Source organism: Protopterus annectens, chromosome 11.part0, assembly GCF_019279795.1.
Source record: "Protopterus annectens isolate FY-2018-M chromosome 11.part0, PAN1.0, whole genome shotgun sequence".
Classification (NCBI taxonomy): domain Eukaryota; kingdom Metazoa; phylum Chordata; order Ceratodontiformes; family Protopteridae; genus Protopterus; species Protopterus annectens.
The window spans coordinates 342051368-342069309 of NC_056745.1; positions in this window are offsets into that span (position 1 = coordinate 342051368).

Genomic DNA, 17942 nt, shown 5'->3' on the forward strand with positions numbered 1-17942 from the left:
CTGGGGATGATTTCTTCCTATTTCTCCAGATCCCGAGTAAGACTCCCCACTGGCACAGCTATAGAGTTGAGATTTCAGCTGAGTGGCCAGCCAAGACTTCCAGCACCCTCTCTGTCCCACCAGTGCTTTGTGTCCCTGCCCAAGTACCTGACACACACACTTTTTGAGGTTTGATTTATACACACACACACACCTGTGAAAGGCTGGCACAGATTTACTAGCTATGCCCCCTTTTGCCCAGACTATAGGTTAGTTATCACTGCCACCAGCCAACTCCTTATCAGCAACTTTAAGACCCTTAATAAAAGGTGTCTAATCTCACTGTGTTATGTTACTGTTAATACAAATGGTAGTTTGACAAAGAGCAATGTTATTAGGAGTGGCCTACACAGTACCACTAAATAAATATGCAAGTACTCTCAGAACTTAAATATCTCTAAACAGAACAGTCACAATAAAATGTTTAAATATATTTAATAATAAATAATAAAAGAACAAGAAAATACTCAGTACATAATTATAGTGACCTCAGAGTTCAAAATCATCACTAGAAATATTTAAAACAACATTGCAGGACAGTCTCAAGTAAATAAAGAAAAATATCTAAACTGAGTGGTGCTATATTCCTGACTATATCTAAGAGAATTATACTGTTCCCTAGACTTACTTACTCATAGCAAGGCAGATGTGTGGTGAATGGATCTTGTCAGGTCCAAGACAGAATATAGAATGCTCTGTCTTTCTCTCTCATAGACTTCTTAAATTAATATCTCAAATATTATTGGTGGGATACCTTATTTCTTGTCATCTGACTCTATCCCAGGTAAACCCCCCACTGCTGAAAGCTAGCAGTATTTAGCATCCACCTGTAAAAATACATAGACAAGGGCTTCTTCTCAGATCTTTGGCAAATGATTGAAGTCATAAAACACTTTACATTCCTTCACATTTAAAGACAATACAGAAAACTTCTCTATTACAGACATTATGTCTCCTGCTGCACGGAAAATGAAAGCTAACATCTTTTTATTGCGTGGTCATAAAGTAATTTCAGCTATTTTTCTGAAGTTAACCTTTTGTATTCCAGTTTTCACTATTAAAATATATACATCTAAACAGTTACAATAGTGCAGGTACATTTCTGTTCTGTTCCAGTAGAGCATACTATGGTAACATTTTAAGCCCTTTGCAAAAACCTTTTCAACACACACTTCTGTACCAGCAGTTTGATGTACACATGACATACAGTTCTAACACATTTGTAACTCAAGTATCTGATATGAATCATGTTGATATTCACAAATGACATATAATTATTTACAATATTCCAGATAGCTGGGCTGGCGGTATCTCCTCTCATGACAGTGAGCTTGGCTTCTTCTGGTGAATTTATTAAGTATTTTTGTTGGCATATAAGAAAGACATGTTTGCTAGAACTAATATTTGAAATTTTATATTGTTTGTTATCAAGTATGTGTAGAATTGTAATAGTTTTTACTTCTCTTGTTTGTAAGCCAATAATAGGTCTTGAGCAAATGATTTCTTGTTCCATGTCACAATATTGTTTTGTTGACAAAGGTTGGAGATCTTTGTTTTTTAACATTTCTAAACATGTTTTAACTGACAGTGAACTCACAATGTTGAATAAAGGGATATCCTTTGTACCAGCATGTTATGCAGACATTGCCAGAACATTACTGGAGCACCAATATTTTGTGAGAACTCTAAATTTAAAAATATTTTATAAAGAAGGTACTGATTTTACAGATACTTTACACAAGTGGTCTAGTACTTTCATGCTCTTCAGTCACGAGTTAGTGAAAGTATTTGAACAAGCTGTTGAGAAAAAAAATCTATGCATTGTATGGAAAAGGGAAGATTATTTATTTATTTGAAGTTTGTTTGCCAGGATGGTCCATTGGGTCGAATGAGCCCATTTTCTATGGAGTCTGGGGAGAAAAGCTCCATAGATACAATATCAAATATACAAGGAAAGAATAAAAGTAAAATACAATAAAATAACATAACAGTTTGTTAAAGTGTCAGAATAGTACATATAAGCACAAGTAAATGTTAATGCAACAGGAAAACACAGAAGAGCATATGCAATAATTCATATCAGTTTACAATTTTTTAGTCTCTATGTTTACTTGAAAAAGAAAATAAGTGTTAAGTAAGACAATAGTTAGTAGGTGTGTGCAGGAGGTATTAACATAAGAGATTAATTACAATGTGTATGTTCCTATAGGAGGGATGAGTTTATAGACTAAGGGAGTAAGGTAATAGCTGGTGATGTTATGCAGGATGGGAACATGAGCATTCCCAGAGAGATGATAAATGTGAGTGAAGGAGAGATTTAAAGATGGGAAGGCTGCTGGTACTGCGGATATGAGGTGGGAGGGAGTTCCAGAGATGGGCAAGGGAAAAGGAGAGTAAGAGTTTGCCTGCTGGACGGGCTGGTTTGTGGAGTTCAATTAGGTTCTGAGTGCTGGTTCTTAGGGGTCTGCTAGGTTGGTGCATGGTGAAGGTTGAGGCGAGTGAGGGGCAGAGTGAGGGCTTGAAAATAAGCTTATGTGCATGAGTTAGTTGTGTGGAGGTAAGGTAGTTTGGGAGCTCCAGCCAGTTGAGTCTGTGGAGGGCAGTACAGTGATGGGAGGAGGATCTGTGCCCAGTGGTGAATTTAGCGATTTTGTTGTAGCAGGAGGAGAGTTTTGTTTTGAGGATTTTAGGTTGGTTAAGAGTGGGGCACCATAAAAGAGAGAAGGGATGAGGTATGTGGTAGATAGGAGGAATCTAGTGGATGGGGAGAGGAAGCGAATATGGCGGTAGAACATACCAAGTTTCTGATGTGTTTTTTAATGTTTGTTTGTATATGGGAATCAAATGTAAGCTGATTATCGATAAGAGCTCCTAACAGTTTAGCACTGGAAACAATTTCTAGGGATGCGTTGTTTTGACTGGTTATGAGGAAGGAATTTATGTTGATAGTTATGCTTTTGGATGGGGTGAATAACATGAGTTTGGTTTTTGATGGATTGAGAGCTAGATGGTTATCATGCATCCATTTTTCAGTGGTTGAGAAGGCATCTTGAGTTAGTTTTATAAGGGAGGGAATGGAGTTTGCAGCACAGATAATAGATGAATCGTCTGCATATTGGACTATTTTAGCATTTGGGATATTGTGGTGGAAGTCATTAATGAAGATGTTGAACAGTAAGGGACCTAATATGGAACCTTGGGGTACACCAGTGTCAGTGTTGAGGAAAGAGGAGGTAGATTTCTTCCATTTGACATATTGTTGCCTGTTGGAAAGGTAACTGGAAATCCAGTTGATGAAAGAGGGTGAAAGGTGTAGGTTAAAGAGTCTGGTCAGCAGGAGGGAATGGGAGATGGTATCGAAGGCCTTAGAAAGGTCTAGGAGGAGGGTGGAGACAATGCAGTTAGAGTCTCTAGCTTTATTTACAGTTTTGAGGAAGGAGAGTAGTGCAGTAGAAGTGCTGTGACCGGGTCTGAATCCATGTTGTACTGGGGTTAGTAGGTGGCTATTGGTGAGGTATGGTAATAGTTGTATGTGGATACATTTTTCAAGTAGTTTAGAGTTGGGAGATAAAATGGCAATAGGTTTAAAGTTGGAGATGTTATTGTTGTTTCCTCCTTTGTGGAGGGGAATAATGTAGGCTTTTTTCCAAATTTGGGGTACATAACCTTCTTGGATTGACCGGTTTATAAGTATACAGATGGGGGAGGCAATGGCTTCAGCAGCTGTCTTTAGGAAGAAGGAAGGGATGTTATCAGGGGCATTAGAGCAATGTTTTAATTTAAGAAGGAATTTTTTTATAGTACACACAGGTATGGGTTTGAGGGAGAAGAGAGGGAGGTGGGAAGTGGAGGGGCCTGGGGAGGAAGGGGTAGTTGGAATTGTAGCTGGGTGAGTGGAGTTATTGGTGAATGATGATGTTAATTTAGATATGGAATCAATGAAGAAGCTGTTAAATTGGGAGGCTAGGTCGGTATCAGAAGTATTGTCATCAGGGTGTGGGTTTTCCTTTTTGCCAGGGTTGAAGAGGGAGGAGATACTATCCCAGAATTTTTTTGGGTTAGTCTTGTGATTATTTTGGAGGGTGATATAGTAGGATTTGTGGTCAGAATTGATAAGTTTCTTAACTCTGTTGCAGAGTATTTTGTACTCATTTAGGGTGGCTGGGGTTTTGTTTTTATAGTAGTTTTTCAAGGCTTTATCACGGAGGCGCATGACAGCTAAGGTATCTTTGGATAACCATGGGATGGTTTTGCTCTTGATTCTTTTTGTTCTTAGGGGGGCCAAGGTGTCTAGAAGGTTTAGAAATGATGTATTAAAATAGGTGACAGCTTTGTCTAGGGGTAGTGTATTTAGGGGACTCCAGTTAAATTGTTTAAGTAAATCAGAGAAGGTGTTGGGGTTAAAGTTTTTTAAGGAGTGTACAGAGATGGTGGTATGTGGAAGCTGTAGAGAGGGAGAGTGACGGTGAGCAAAAGTAGAAAAGTGGTCACTGAGAGAGTCGGGGAGTGCACCACTACTTGAGATAAGGTGTGGGTGTGATACCAGAATCCAGTCTAGGGTGCTTCCAGAGGAATGGTCCTTAGATGGTCTGGTTGTTGAGTTGATTAAATGGTGAAAGTTATTGAGGTTTATATTTAGGGGATTTGTTGGGCATTGGACAGAGGACCAGTTGATGTTAACATCACCTAGAATAACAGTTTCATTAGTAATGTTGGCGGAGAGCCAAGACAGAATGTCCTCAAGAATAGGTATGTTATCACCAGGAGGGATATAGAAGGAGACTAAGCATATTGTTTTATGCTTGTTTAGGTGGAGTAGGGCTAGAAGTAGTTCGGCATTGGCAAATTGGGGAACTGGCTTAGAATATGAAGTAACTGAAAAGGAAGAGGAGTAGAGTAGAGCTACTCCACTTCCTTTTTTGTGGGTTCTGTCTCTCCTGATGATATTGTAGTTGGGGGAGTTATTTCAGAATCTTTTATGGAGGGTTTTAGCCATGTTTCGGATATTGACAGTATGTCAGGATTGTTATGGAGAAGCCAAGCATGGAGGTTGGGGATTTTGTTACATATACTTTGAGCATTTATTGCTGAGAAGGTAAGGGTTTTTGTAGATGAAGGTGTATAGGAGGGGGTTGTTGAGGAGTTGATGGACGAGGGACCAGGGTTAGAGTGCATGTCACCAGAAAGTAGAGTGGTGATAAGTTGGTGGACATGAAAAGAAAGGTAATTAGAGAGTTTTGTGTATGGTTTAAGGGTTGTATGTTTTGTAGTGCAAGTCAGACTTGGATTAATATGTTTGTATGTGGAAAATAGTTTGAAGGGGAAGAGTAGGGAGGGGTTGCAGAAGTATAGTTAAGGGCTTATAGAGGTGGAGGAGTGTTTGTGTTGTTTAGGGATTGGACTGGTTATGTGATAATGGGGGAAGTGAGTAGTGTAGAAGGGTTTGGTGATGTAGGTTAGATAGGATAAGCTTAGTAGTAGTAGTAGATGGGTAATAGGTGAGGAAGGCTTTGTTAACATTGCTGTAGTTTTAGAGTTGTAGTTGGGGTGAGTGATTGGTGTGAATGGAGTGTAGCAAGGCTAGGAGTGGTTAGGCTAGGTGATTGAAAGGAGGTAGGGGGTGAAGCCAGGAAGTAAGGGGTGGGGAAGGAAGAGGGTAATTGGAGTGGGTGTGGTTAGTGGCATATAAGTGTAAAGTTAGTGGGGGTGGGTGGGAATTGGGGGCAGGGTAGGGGAGCGGAGTGAGCCCGCAGGGCGAACGGAGCGGGAAGAGCCAGGAGATGAAAGACCAAGGACGAGGCTATGGAAAACAATCAGTGAGGATAGGAGAAGGGACACAAAGTAAGAAACATAAGGTAAGTAGTCACTGGGGTTAGGGACAGGGTGATGAGTCAAAGGTGGAAGGAAAACATATAATTCACTAGGTGGAGAGGTAGAGAAGGCAGTGGGAGATTCTATTTTCTTGTCTTAATTTTCCTTTTTATTTGTAAAGGTTAGAGCTTATAAGATTGGAGTGTAAGGTTGTAAATGGATGGGTGCTGCCATCTGCTGACCAAATGGGTAATTACAGAATGTCAGGGGCAGCACTGGGAGGGAAGGAAGGGAAGAGTCTATGGAGCCAAGAGAGGATTGGGTCAGTGCTGGGCTGCTGGCTAGCGCACGCTGGGTCAGACAATAACATCAACCAGTGGCACAAATGGTTATGCAGTAAGGTACATACACTCTTTTAGTATTTGGTTCTTGTGGGGAGGTAGGACAGTTTCCCGATACACCACACAATCCCTGAGATGGTTCTTACAGGTAGGGAACCCAGGTACTATGTAGGTCAGGTAATATGTCTGGGGTAACTTGTACGTATTGATAGCAAGCTGCAAAAGGAGAGAAAGGTAAAATGAATGCTATGAAGACAGAAAAACAGCCATTAAGAGAGAAATACAACAATAGGGTAGTATAGTTTAGGCAGTGAGGGATAGCCTAGGGGGTGGTATGTAGTGAGAGTATGAGTTATAAAGAAGTGTAGACTATGGGAAGACTAGGGGGAGAAAGGAAGATTACATTTAGTTAAATTAAGAACAGTTGAAGCTTCAGTACCATAGTACAAAAAAAATTGGATTAGAACCAGTGTTTTACAATTAAACTGAAGTAATCAGTACTGGGTGATACATAGCAAATCAAAGACTGCATTTGGATACAGAGTAGGGCAGTGTTTAGACATTCAGCAAAAAATGAACTTTGCACTGAACAAGTTAGCCAACATTATAAGACATAAACTCTGCGTGAGGAAGCACTTACAATCTTAATAAACACAGTCTGACAGGTATAGGCAGAAAATAGTCAAACAAATTGCACTTGAATCTTATCCTCTTACTTAATAAGTTTAGCACTCTGGGTTTCCACTTAAGTAATTATTATAGCACTCTGAGTGCATACATTAACAGTAACATACCACAGCATGAAACAGTTTAAACTAATAGCACTCTGAGTGCATGCATTAACAGTAACATACAACAGCATGCAAAAGTTTAAACTAGAAGGGCACATTAGTTCTTATTTAAGCAGGTTGAGCATGTCAAGATAAAATCAATTACGACAATTATAAATGAGACAGGACTATATGGTATTAGTTAAAAATAGAAAAAGTGTCTAAGTTCAGTATAGGTATACGACTTTTAACTAGTCCATTTATTTGTAATAGGATAGAGTCTAGCATACATTATAAAGGGTAGACAGCATTATGTGTCAGAGGAATTACCTTAGATAAGGCAATTGTATTGCAATAACCGCTTAGAGACTTGACTAATCTAAATCTGGTGAGCTTTGTCGTGTACACACTGATTGAGCATTTCCAGTTTAGTGTCTCAAGTAAAAAGCAGTTGCGGTGCCCCAGGTGGGGGGAATGAGTCACAACAGTTTAAAGGGGGAGAAATAAGTAAAATAAAAGTAGAAAATAAAAGGGAGGATACTAAATTAGTGTATTGCTTGTAGCTGATCTTGGAAGATGAATTCCTTCTATAACCTTTCCCCACATGAACAGACAGCCATGAAGGATTTAGTTAAAAATAATGAATAGTAAGTAATTCTGCAGACAAAGGTGGGGCAATAACAGTAATGGACACATCCTTTTACTTAAATACATGTTTGAAATGCTCTCCACTTCTGACTATGTTAAGATATCTATTGAAGAGAAAAATGCAATAGCTAAACATGTTTTAGAAAGCTTGCAAAGTTTATATGTTAACAAGACAATAGATAAGCAGCTATTTGATTATTTAATGGTTAGGAATACAAAGGTACTAGTGATATATAGTGTACCTAAGCTCCATCAATCTGTTTCTGCTCCACCAATGAGACTAATCATTTCGGGCTGAGGCCGGATAAAAGAACCAGCTTCTAAATTCTTGGAGTCACAGCTAAGGAAAAACTTTGAAAGGACTGGTCCCATTTTACATGATACTAATGACTTCTTACAGTCCTTATGTGATTGGTCAGTAGGTATAGATTTGAAAGACTGTTTTTGTTATCTTAGATGTTAATTCCTTGTTTACAGTTATACCTATAGATTTTGGAATGCAGTCATTTAAAGAGTTTTTACTGGAATTCACAGAACATAAATAGCAATATATCATTACACTGTGTGACATTTTATCAATAATGTTTTAAATAATATGAAAACAAGAGAATGCTCACAAATTAAGTGAAAAAGAAATAAATAACAACCGGTACTAGAAAAAGCACAAAACTCTATTTAAAACCTACCAAATTACTAAAGCGCTTTTCGTCCAGCACAGTGGCCGGACTTCTTCAGATAACTAAACTCTTCTAAGATACTCTTAAGTATTTCATCCAAAAAGTCATGTGACAGATGTCTCCATTAAAACTCTTGAATTAATTAAAACTCTTCATTCTTAATTAAGAATGAAAGTCACAGCATAAAAGACACACAATAAAAACAATATATTCTCCCCTGTATATGGAAAGTTTGTCCTTAACTTACTAAGTGTACTAATAAAATTAATTAAACATACTGTTGTTAAAAATGTTCATGAATAATATATAACAACTTATACATAAATTGTATATTGTATATTTTGTATGTAAAACCAACTCTTAAACCTACTAGTTAACATAAGCAAGTAATTTTATCTCCACATTCTTTTTAATTTTAAATATGGGAGAATAGTGCATGTTTCGTTTAATCTTGGACACTGATGGCCATTTAATCAAAGTTGCCACAATAGTTCAAGTTGTTCTAAAAATAATGGCACTATTCTCCCATATTTAAAATTAAAAAGTATGTGGAGATAAAAGTACTTGCTTATGTTAACTAGTGGGTTTAAGAGATGGTTTTACATACAAACAAATATACAATTTATGTATAAGTTGTTATATATTATTCATGAACATTTTTAACAACAGTATGTTTAATTAATTGTATTAGTACACTTAGTAAGTTAAGGATGAACTTTCCATATAGAGGGGAGAATGTGTTGTTTTTATTCTGCGTCTTTTATTCTGTGCCTTTCATTCTGTATTTTAATTAACTGAAGAGTTTTAATTAATTCAAGAATTTTAATGGAGACATCTGTCACATGACTTTTTGGATGAAATATTGAGTGTCTTAAACGAGTTTAATTATCTGAAGAAGTCCGGCCACTGTACTCGACGAAAAGCGCTTCAGTAATTTGGTTGGTTTTAAATAAATAGAGTTTTGTGTTTTTTCTAGTACTGGTTGTTATTTATTTCTTTTAAATAATATATTTTTGTTTCAAAACCAAATGTATAAGCAAGCAAGAGGTGTTGCCATGGGCACACCGGTACCAAATATATTTGCAAACATAGCAATGCATATATGGGAATGAGAGCATATATTGTCTGCTACAAACCCGTTTCAAAAAAAACATTTTGTTCTATCAACACTTTGTGGATGATTTATTTATTACATGAAAAGGGGATATGGATGTTTTAGCTTAATTTATGAATATATTTCTAGTACATGTAATTTTTCTGAAGTTCAAAAAATGTATGTCAAATGAAGGAATAGATTTTTCAGATATAACCATAATTAAAAACCAGGAAGGGTTTATTGATACAAGCCTGTATAAGAAAATAGTTAAGAAAAATAGCCTGTTACATCAAAGTAACATGCATCCATATTACACATTCAAGAATGCAATTAATAAGCAGTTCATTAGAGTGGAAAGACTTAGATGGAATCAACCATTGAAGATTTTATGGTGAGAGGATATAATAAAAATTAGGTTATGACCATGTGTGAGAATATCAAAACACAGAGAAATACTGTAGCTATACCTATCTTCTCCTCACAACAAATTATTAATAACACAGAAAAGAATATATGTAACACTAGATGCATTCTGACTTACAATAAGAACACTGCAACTATTAAGAGAGTTATACATAAACACTGCCACACTTTTTGGGATATTCCAGAGTTAATAAATTTCATTACTGATCAGACTATGTTTCCACATAAAAAGAATACTAGTTTGTAACACATATTGTGCTATAAAAAACAGCCTAATTTATAGTTCATGAGTAACCCAAATAATAAAAGATGTACTTTTAAATGTGGCAGTTGCAGATTTTGCACATATATAAACACTAGAAAGACTTTTTTTAACCCTGTAAGTGGGGAATAAGTAGAAGCAAAAGCTTATGTCAGCTGTAATAGTGAGAATATAGTTTATCTAGTGACATGTGACCAGTGCAGTTAATTTTATATAGGTAAAACAAATCAATGACTGAAAGATTGCATATGTAGCCATCTTTCAGAAATGAACAGAGAAATAAATACTAATGCTCTTTTTAAACATAAATTAGAAAGAGGCACACACCATTTAGAAATATTGCTTGAATACATAAGAGGAGAATTGTTACTTAGAAACAAACTGAAATGGATACTATACTTGACAGCCCATATTTCATCAGGCTTGAATGGTTTTGTGTCTTTAAAACCCTTATTGAAGTTGAAACATAATTGTGTTTGAACTAATTAATTTTATTAGCCATTTGATTTTAATCAGCTATAAATTTTAAGACACATTTTTTGTTTTATCTTAAACACCTGAGGAAGCACTCTGAGTGAAAGTATTAACTTGCGTGTTTAATTTGTGCTATTAAACTGGATTTGCAAACTCCTAATGCCTTGGTTCCAGTGACTGCATTTTTGTGATTACAAGTTTATGCTGAAATTCACTGGATTTACTGGAGGTCTGTTTATTTCTCTTTTTTTACATGTAAATCTATGACAACCATCAACCATAGAAGTCCAGTAACAGTTCTTCACTGAGATACAGATCAGGCAAACTCTACACAAAATTACATTTGTTAAGATATCTCCATCACCCAATGCTAGAACTTTAAAATCTACCAACAAAACTACAGATGATATCTTAAAAAGTACTATACTTACAGACAGAAGTACACAGTCAGCAACTGGTACCCCTACCAGGCACCGGGGTCATCAGTAGGACTACAGAGTCAGCAGCTGGTATGCTGACAACCACCACACCTTAGCAAGTTTACAGAGTCACTGTTTGGTACCCTATCCAGCACCACAGCCATGGACAGGACTACAGAGTCAGTACTAGATACACAATGCAGCACCAGACCCCATAGACTGGACTGCAGAGTCAAGAGGTCATACTTTCCCAGAATCCAAGAAAATCAAATGCTCTGAATAGCAGTTAGGTGCATATACATCAAGACATCACACTTAAGATATCCTCCAACTACTAGTTCAAGTTCCCACTAGTTGATACCCATATAGGGCATGTGAGAATTCCACACACCCACTAAAGGCCTGTCAGTGGAGTTCAGTCCAGCATAGGCAACACACCATCCCAAATGAAGAAGTTGCCTGAACCCAGAAGTGTAGCTAGGGTGGAGTGAAGGGAGCTGATGCCTCAGGCACAAAGTGTCAGGGTGGGTGATCAGCAGATGCAAGTTGATGGTAATGTTGTATTGACATTCATTATCTGAATGTTGGTATCTCATTTGCAGTCAGAACTGAAGAGCTATGGCTTTGGCTGTCTGTGACTGGTATTCTAGTATTCAGACTACAATGCAGCAAGCCATTTGATATATTTGCAGCAAGTGGTTTACTACAATTGTTTGGAAAAAAAGAACTTCTTTTTGCTTCTCAAGCAAAAAGGAGACTACCCTTTTTAAAGTTGAGAGGGTGACACCTGACTGGGGAGCTGCACCAGGCACTGCAAAACCCAGCATCAGTTGTGCTGGAGCCAAAGCTACATGTTGATGAATGCTGAAAAAGGAAATTTAATTGTTAGTCGACAGAGTTACAGCAGTATGTTTAACTAGTAATTCATGGACTTTTTGAAAAGCACAGATACAGTGTACGTCTCTGCAGCCCAGTGAATAATATAAATGGCAGGAGGGTCAAAACTAGTGATATTAAATGTGTGTGTCAGCACAGATTCAGAGCAAATGTACTTTTCACTGGTGATAGAAAACTGCACATTATTTAATATTATATATAACGCTCGTGATTCATTAATGCCTACAATAAGTGTACACTGTTATGAGTGAATGGAATATACAAACATAACTCACACCTTCTGTGATGCCTGTGCCCTGGCCCAGCAATCAAGGAGCCTCAATCCTCACCACTAACACAAGTGAGGGGTGTCTCATATAGGAGGAAAGGATAACAAATACACACAGTAAACTGCAATTTCCCCTAAGAGCACACAGAGATCGCAGTCAATCAAGGGCTGGTCACTCACTTGCTCTCCAGTTCTCCAATAAGACTCTCCACTGGCATAGCTATTAGGGTCCAGATCTCAGTCTAGTGGGAAAGCTAAAACCTCCAGCATCCTCTCTGTCCAACCAGTGCTTCATGTCCCTGCCCAAGTAGCTGACACAAACACACACACACACACACACACACACACACACACACACACACACACACACACACACACACACACACACAAACACATATTTTGAGATAAGAGTTTATACAACCACACAGACACTCCTGGGGAAGGCTGGCACAGGTTCTTCAGCTGTGCCCCCTTTTCCCAGACTATATGGTAGTACCACTTGCCATCACCCACTAATAATTATCAGCTACTCAAAGGCTCTTAAAAGGGTGTCCAATTATTACTGTGCAATATTATTATCCAATTGGTAGTATGACTAAACAGCCAAGGCTTATTAGAGTGACTTGGTACAGGATCCTTATATACATGCAATGTACTCTTCGAGCTTAACTTATCTCTACACAAAACAGCCGCAGTTCAAAGGTTTTAAAATATTTAATAATAAATAATAAAAACACAAGACAATACTTCTTATTACAAAGTGCTAGTCAAGAGTTCAGAGATCACAGAGAAATACTTAAAATAATTCAGTAGTACAGTTCTAACATCACAGAAAAACACTTAGTCTAATCTTTCTAGTTTATAGCTATTTCTAAAAGAAAACACAAGTCTAAGATAACTTACATAAGAAAACAGGCAGAGTGCTGATGAGTTGGATGGTCAAGGCAAAAATGATTAATGCCTTCTGATTCTCTCATTTAAATTGCTATCTTCAGTCCTGATTCCCATTATATCATTTTTTACACTTTTCTGGGGTTCCCAGGCTGACAGATACTACATTCTTGTTATCTTGCACCTGCAGGAAACTGCAGCCATAAAAGACATTCCACCTGTAAACTCTAGTAATTATTCCTTAAGTTAAAACAATAGGCATGATGCTTCACTCCAGACTCATCGACTCCAATTTTTAACTTCAAAGGGACAGACATGAAATAATTTTAACTTCAAAGGGCAGACAAGAAATGCTTGACTTAGCTTTCTTTACAGCAGAGGGAAATGTTGCTACATTGTTTTAAGTTCAACATTTCACAGCATATTCTTTCATTTAAGAAAACAAGCTTGTAGTTCAACATTTCACAGTATTTACTTTCAATTAAGAAAACAAGTCTGTAGTTCAACATTCATATCTACAAATTACAAAATTATTTATAAAATCCTGTCTGGCTAGGCTGGCAGCCTTCATCTGTCTTCACCCAATCTTCACATATCTCCCCCCTGGAGAACTCAAGCTAGTTTTTCAAGTGGCCCTTGAGAAATGCTGCTCGAGAGTGTCAGGTCTATATGAGTATACCTACCCCATTTCCATGTCTTGCAAGTCCATCAGCAATGACATTGTTACTCCCACTGAGGTGGTACACTGACATATCATATACTTGCAACCCTAGGCTCCATCTTAGCAACTTGGCATTTTGCTGGCTGGCTCTGTTTAACCATGTTAGGGGGTTGTGATCTGTCAAAACAGTGAATTTCCTTCCATACAGATAAGGCTGAAGTTTCTGCAATGCCCACACTATGGCTTGGCATTCCTTTTCTACAGCTGCATAGCATTCCTCCCTGGGTTGGAGCCTATGACTGAGATAAACCTCTGGGTGCTCTTCTCCCTCTGAAGAAATCTGGCTAGGTACAGCCCCCACCCCATGGTTCAAAGCATCCAACTGCACAACAAATTATTTGCTGTAATCTAGACTGGCTAACACAGGGGTCCTCCCAAAGCTTTTTTAAGCATCTGGAATGCCTGCTAACATGCTGGGGTCCACACTGCCTTATTTGGCCTGTTCTTCCTTGTCAGGTCTGTGAGGGGAGCCGCTATAGTACTATAACTGGAGACAATCTTTCTGTAGTACCCTGCTGTCTCTGAAAATGCCCTCACCTGCTTTTTAGTAACAGGTGCAGGCCATGCCTGAAGGCTTCCACTTTGGCAGGTTCTGGCCTTATCTTACTACTCTCCACTCTGTGTCCGAGGTAGGAGACCTCCGCCATACCCATCTGACATTTGCTCGGCTTAATGGTCAGCCCTGCCCTCTGTAGTCTGTCCAGCACCTCCCTGACATGCTGAAGGTGCTTTGGCCAGGAATGGCTGTAGATGGCAATATCATCTAGGTAAGCAAGGACAAACCCTCCTGCTAGGATATGACCTACCAGGCTCTGGAAAGTCACTGGGCATTCTTCATCCCAAAGGGCATCTTTGTGAACTCATACAAGCCAAAAGGAGTCACAAAGGCTGACTTCATTCTAGCACTGGGAGTCAAGGGCACCTGCCAGTAACCCTTGATAAGATCAATGGTTGTAAGATACTTAGCCCCACCCAGCTGCTCTAGGGCTTCATCTGTACTAGGCATGGGGTAAGCATCTGACTCTGTGTGACTATTTAATTTCCTGTAGTCCACACAGAACCTGGTGCTGTCATCCTTCCTTGGCACCAGCACCACTGGGGAGGCCCAGGGACTGTTGAACTCTTGAATCACCCCTAATTCCAATATCTCCTGTACATCCTCCCTCAGAGTCTGTTTGACTCTCTCAGGTACTCTATATGGGGCCTGCCTAAAGGCCTTTGGGGTCCTGTATCTACCTGGTGCTGCACCAGGTGGGTGCACCCTGGTTTCCCAGTGACCATGTCCCCAAATTCCTGCAACACTACTCAGATTTCTCAAACCTGAGTAGGAGATAGCTGCTGAGACATAGCTACCCCTTCCACTGAGGTGTCAGCCCGAGCCTCACTGAGGAGATCAGTCCCCAGATCTCCCTCAGACTTCTCCTGCAATCCACTGCAAATGCTCAGCTCAAAGACCTCGCTATCTTGGTAAGATTTCATCATGTTAACATGGTACAATTTGTATCAAACAAATAACCGGAACAGTCAACTAATAAAAACACTGTACAAGTACAGATACAGTACTCAGCATAAAAAAAAACAAACAAAAAAAAAAAAAAAAACACCAGCACCTTCCGAATTAATCCACAGGTCTCTTCTTGAATCACCAAATGCAGTTTATTGTACAAATACACTTAAAATAAAATCACGTTAAGCGCTTTCATCTTCAAGTGAAGACTTCATCAGAACAGTTAATTCTACCATAGTTCAAGCTATATATAGCCACATACTCTAGTCACATGTAGTAAATTCATTAAGTACCTTTTAAAGTGCCAGTGCTAAACATTTTTTTAAAAACTCCCCTATATTCTCAACAGATAACAAAACATATATACATATAAAAAACTTTTTTCACCTAATAAAATTGAAATATTAAAACAACATATCATCATACTTATGAAAGTTTCCTATATTAAAATATATGAACAAGCCTCACCCTATCATTTGTGTTCTAACATAGGTTTAACAGATATATATTCGTTAATTCCTGGATGGAGTGATGCATTAAGCAATATCTGCCACCTGGTTTCTTTTTCACCTACTATTTTCTTGATATCCCCTCCCCTGATATTATATTTAATATTCTCTAAAATGCCAAAATGAAAAGTAGTACATTTTTCATTGTCCCTAATGTGTTTCCAAAGTACATTTTTTTCATCATGTTTCTTAATGCAATAAAGATGGTCGTATATCCTATTACGTAAACATCTTATGGTCTTGCCTACATAAAAACAAGCACATTGGGTACATTTGGCAAGCTATATTAAATTCTTGGACTGCAATAAAGATGGTCGTATATCCTATTATGTAAACATCTTATGGTCTTGCCTACATAAAAACAAGCACATTGGGTACATTTGGCAAGCTATATTAAATTCTTGGACCAATTTGTGCCTCTGCCATCTGCCTAGCAGTTCCACCATGTAGTTAACATCACTTACCTTTCTTATCACCTTGTAGTTACCCTCCCAAGCTGCTTGCAGTTTGCTGTGTCTGACTGGAATGAGAACCAGCATACTCTCTAACAAAAGCATTCCTGTCATACGACACCTTTTTCTGTTGTTGGGCTTCTGCCAGGTTTTCCTGGGCCAATCCCATGAGTTCCATGAGCCTTGTCCTGAGGTTTAGGATGTATGCCACAACAGACTCCTTGTGAGACTCGCACTCACTTTCCCACTCATCTCAAATTAAATCTAGAGGTCCCCTCACCCTATGCCCATACAGCAACTCAAAGGGTGAAAAACCTGTGGATTCCTGGGGAACCTCTTTGTAAGCAAACAACAGATGGGGCAAATATTTGTCCCACTCCCACTTAAACTGATCTGAAAATGCCTGTAGCATAGCCTTGATTGTAGAGTTTAACCTCTCAACAAGACCATTAGTCTTGGGATGGTAGGGGGTGGTATTCATGTGCTTCACCCCACAGGACTTTCACAGACAAGCCAGCAGGTCTGACATGAGATTGGCACCTCTGTCAGTCAGTATTTCTTTTGGGAAACCTACCCTGCTGAAAATCTCTAACAAAACATTTGCCACCTTCTCTGCCTCATTGGAGGACAAAGCCATTACCCCAGGGTATTGTGTAGCATAATCCACTACCACTAGGATATACTTTTTTTCCTGTGGAACTTGGGGTACTCAGAGGACCGACAATATCCATAGCTACCCTCTTAAATGGCTCCTCAATCACAGGCAAAGGCATCAAAGGAGCTGTCACCTTGTCTTCTGCCTTACTTACCTTTTGGCACTGCTCACAGGTCCTGCAGTACCCTGTTATATCTCTGGACATTCCAGACTAATAGAAGTTCTGCATAATATGCCTCTTTGTATGTTTTATGCCCATATGACCTGCAATGGGAATATCATGGGCTATGGCTAGAAGTGCCAGATGGTAGGCTCTAGGCACTACCAACTGCTGTACTCTCTCACCTTCTAGCCCTCCCTCAGGGATCCACTCTCTGTATAGTAACCCTTTGTCCCAGTATACAGATCCCCCCTTTCCTTGAGAATCAGGTACCTCCCTAGCTACCCGCCTCAGGCCTTGCAATGTAGGGTCTGAGAGCTGAGCATGTCTCAACTCTCTCCTTGTAAACCTTCCCAGCTCCCCTTCCACAGGAAGTCTGGCTTCCTCTGACAGTGGTGCCTCACTGTCAACCTGGGTACTACTACTCACCTCTACCTTTGCAGTCACTCTGTCCAAGGGACCATCAGTACCCACAAGTAGCTATGGCTCACATTCAGTCTGACTGCTACAGAGTAGCTCCCTCCCTGAAGTAACCACCTCACCAGTCCTGGCTGCAAGTATGAATTCTGTCTAGGTCTCCCCCAGGCTACCAGACCCACATGCTTGTCTCTTAGCCTGACTGCATGTAACTGCATAAGCACATGGTACTGCCTCATCCAAATCCTTCCCTATCAGGACATCTGCAGGATGGTAGTTCGGTACCCCTGTTGTCTCAAGACGACCTACTATTGGTATTTTGTCTGTCCACTTACTGGATCTCTCACCTTTTGTCCCCCACATTGCCTCTGTATTCCATATAGCCCCACTGGTTGCATTCAAAACATTTAACCCTAGGTCCTGGACATTTACCTGGACTAGTGGCTTCTCTTTGCTACTGGCAGACTCTGTTGGGGCAGTCTATGCTGCCCACTATGGGTTCCTT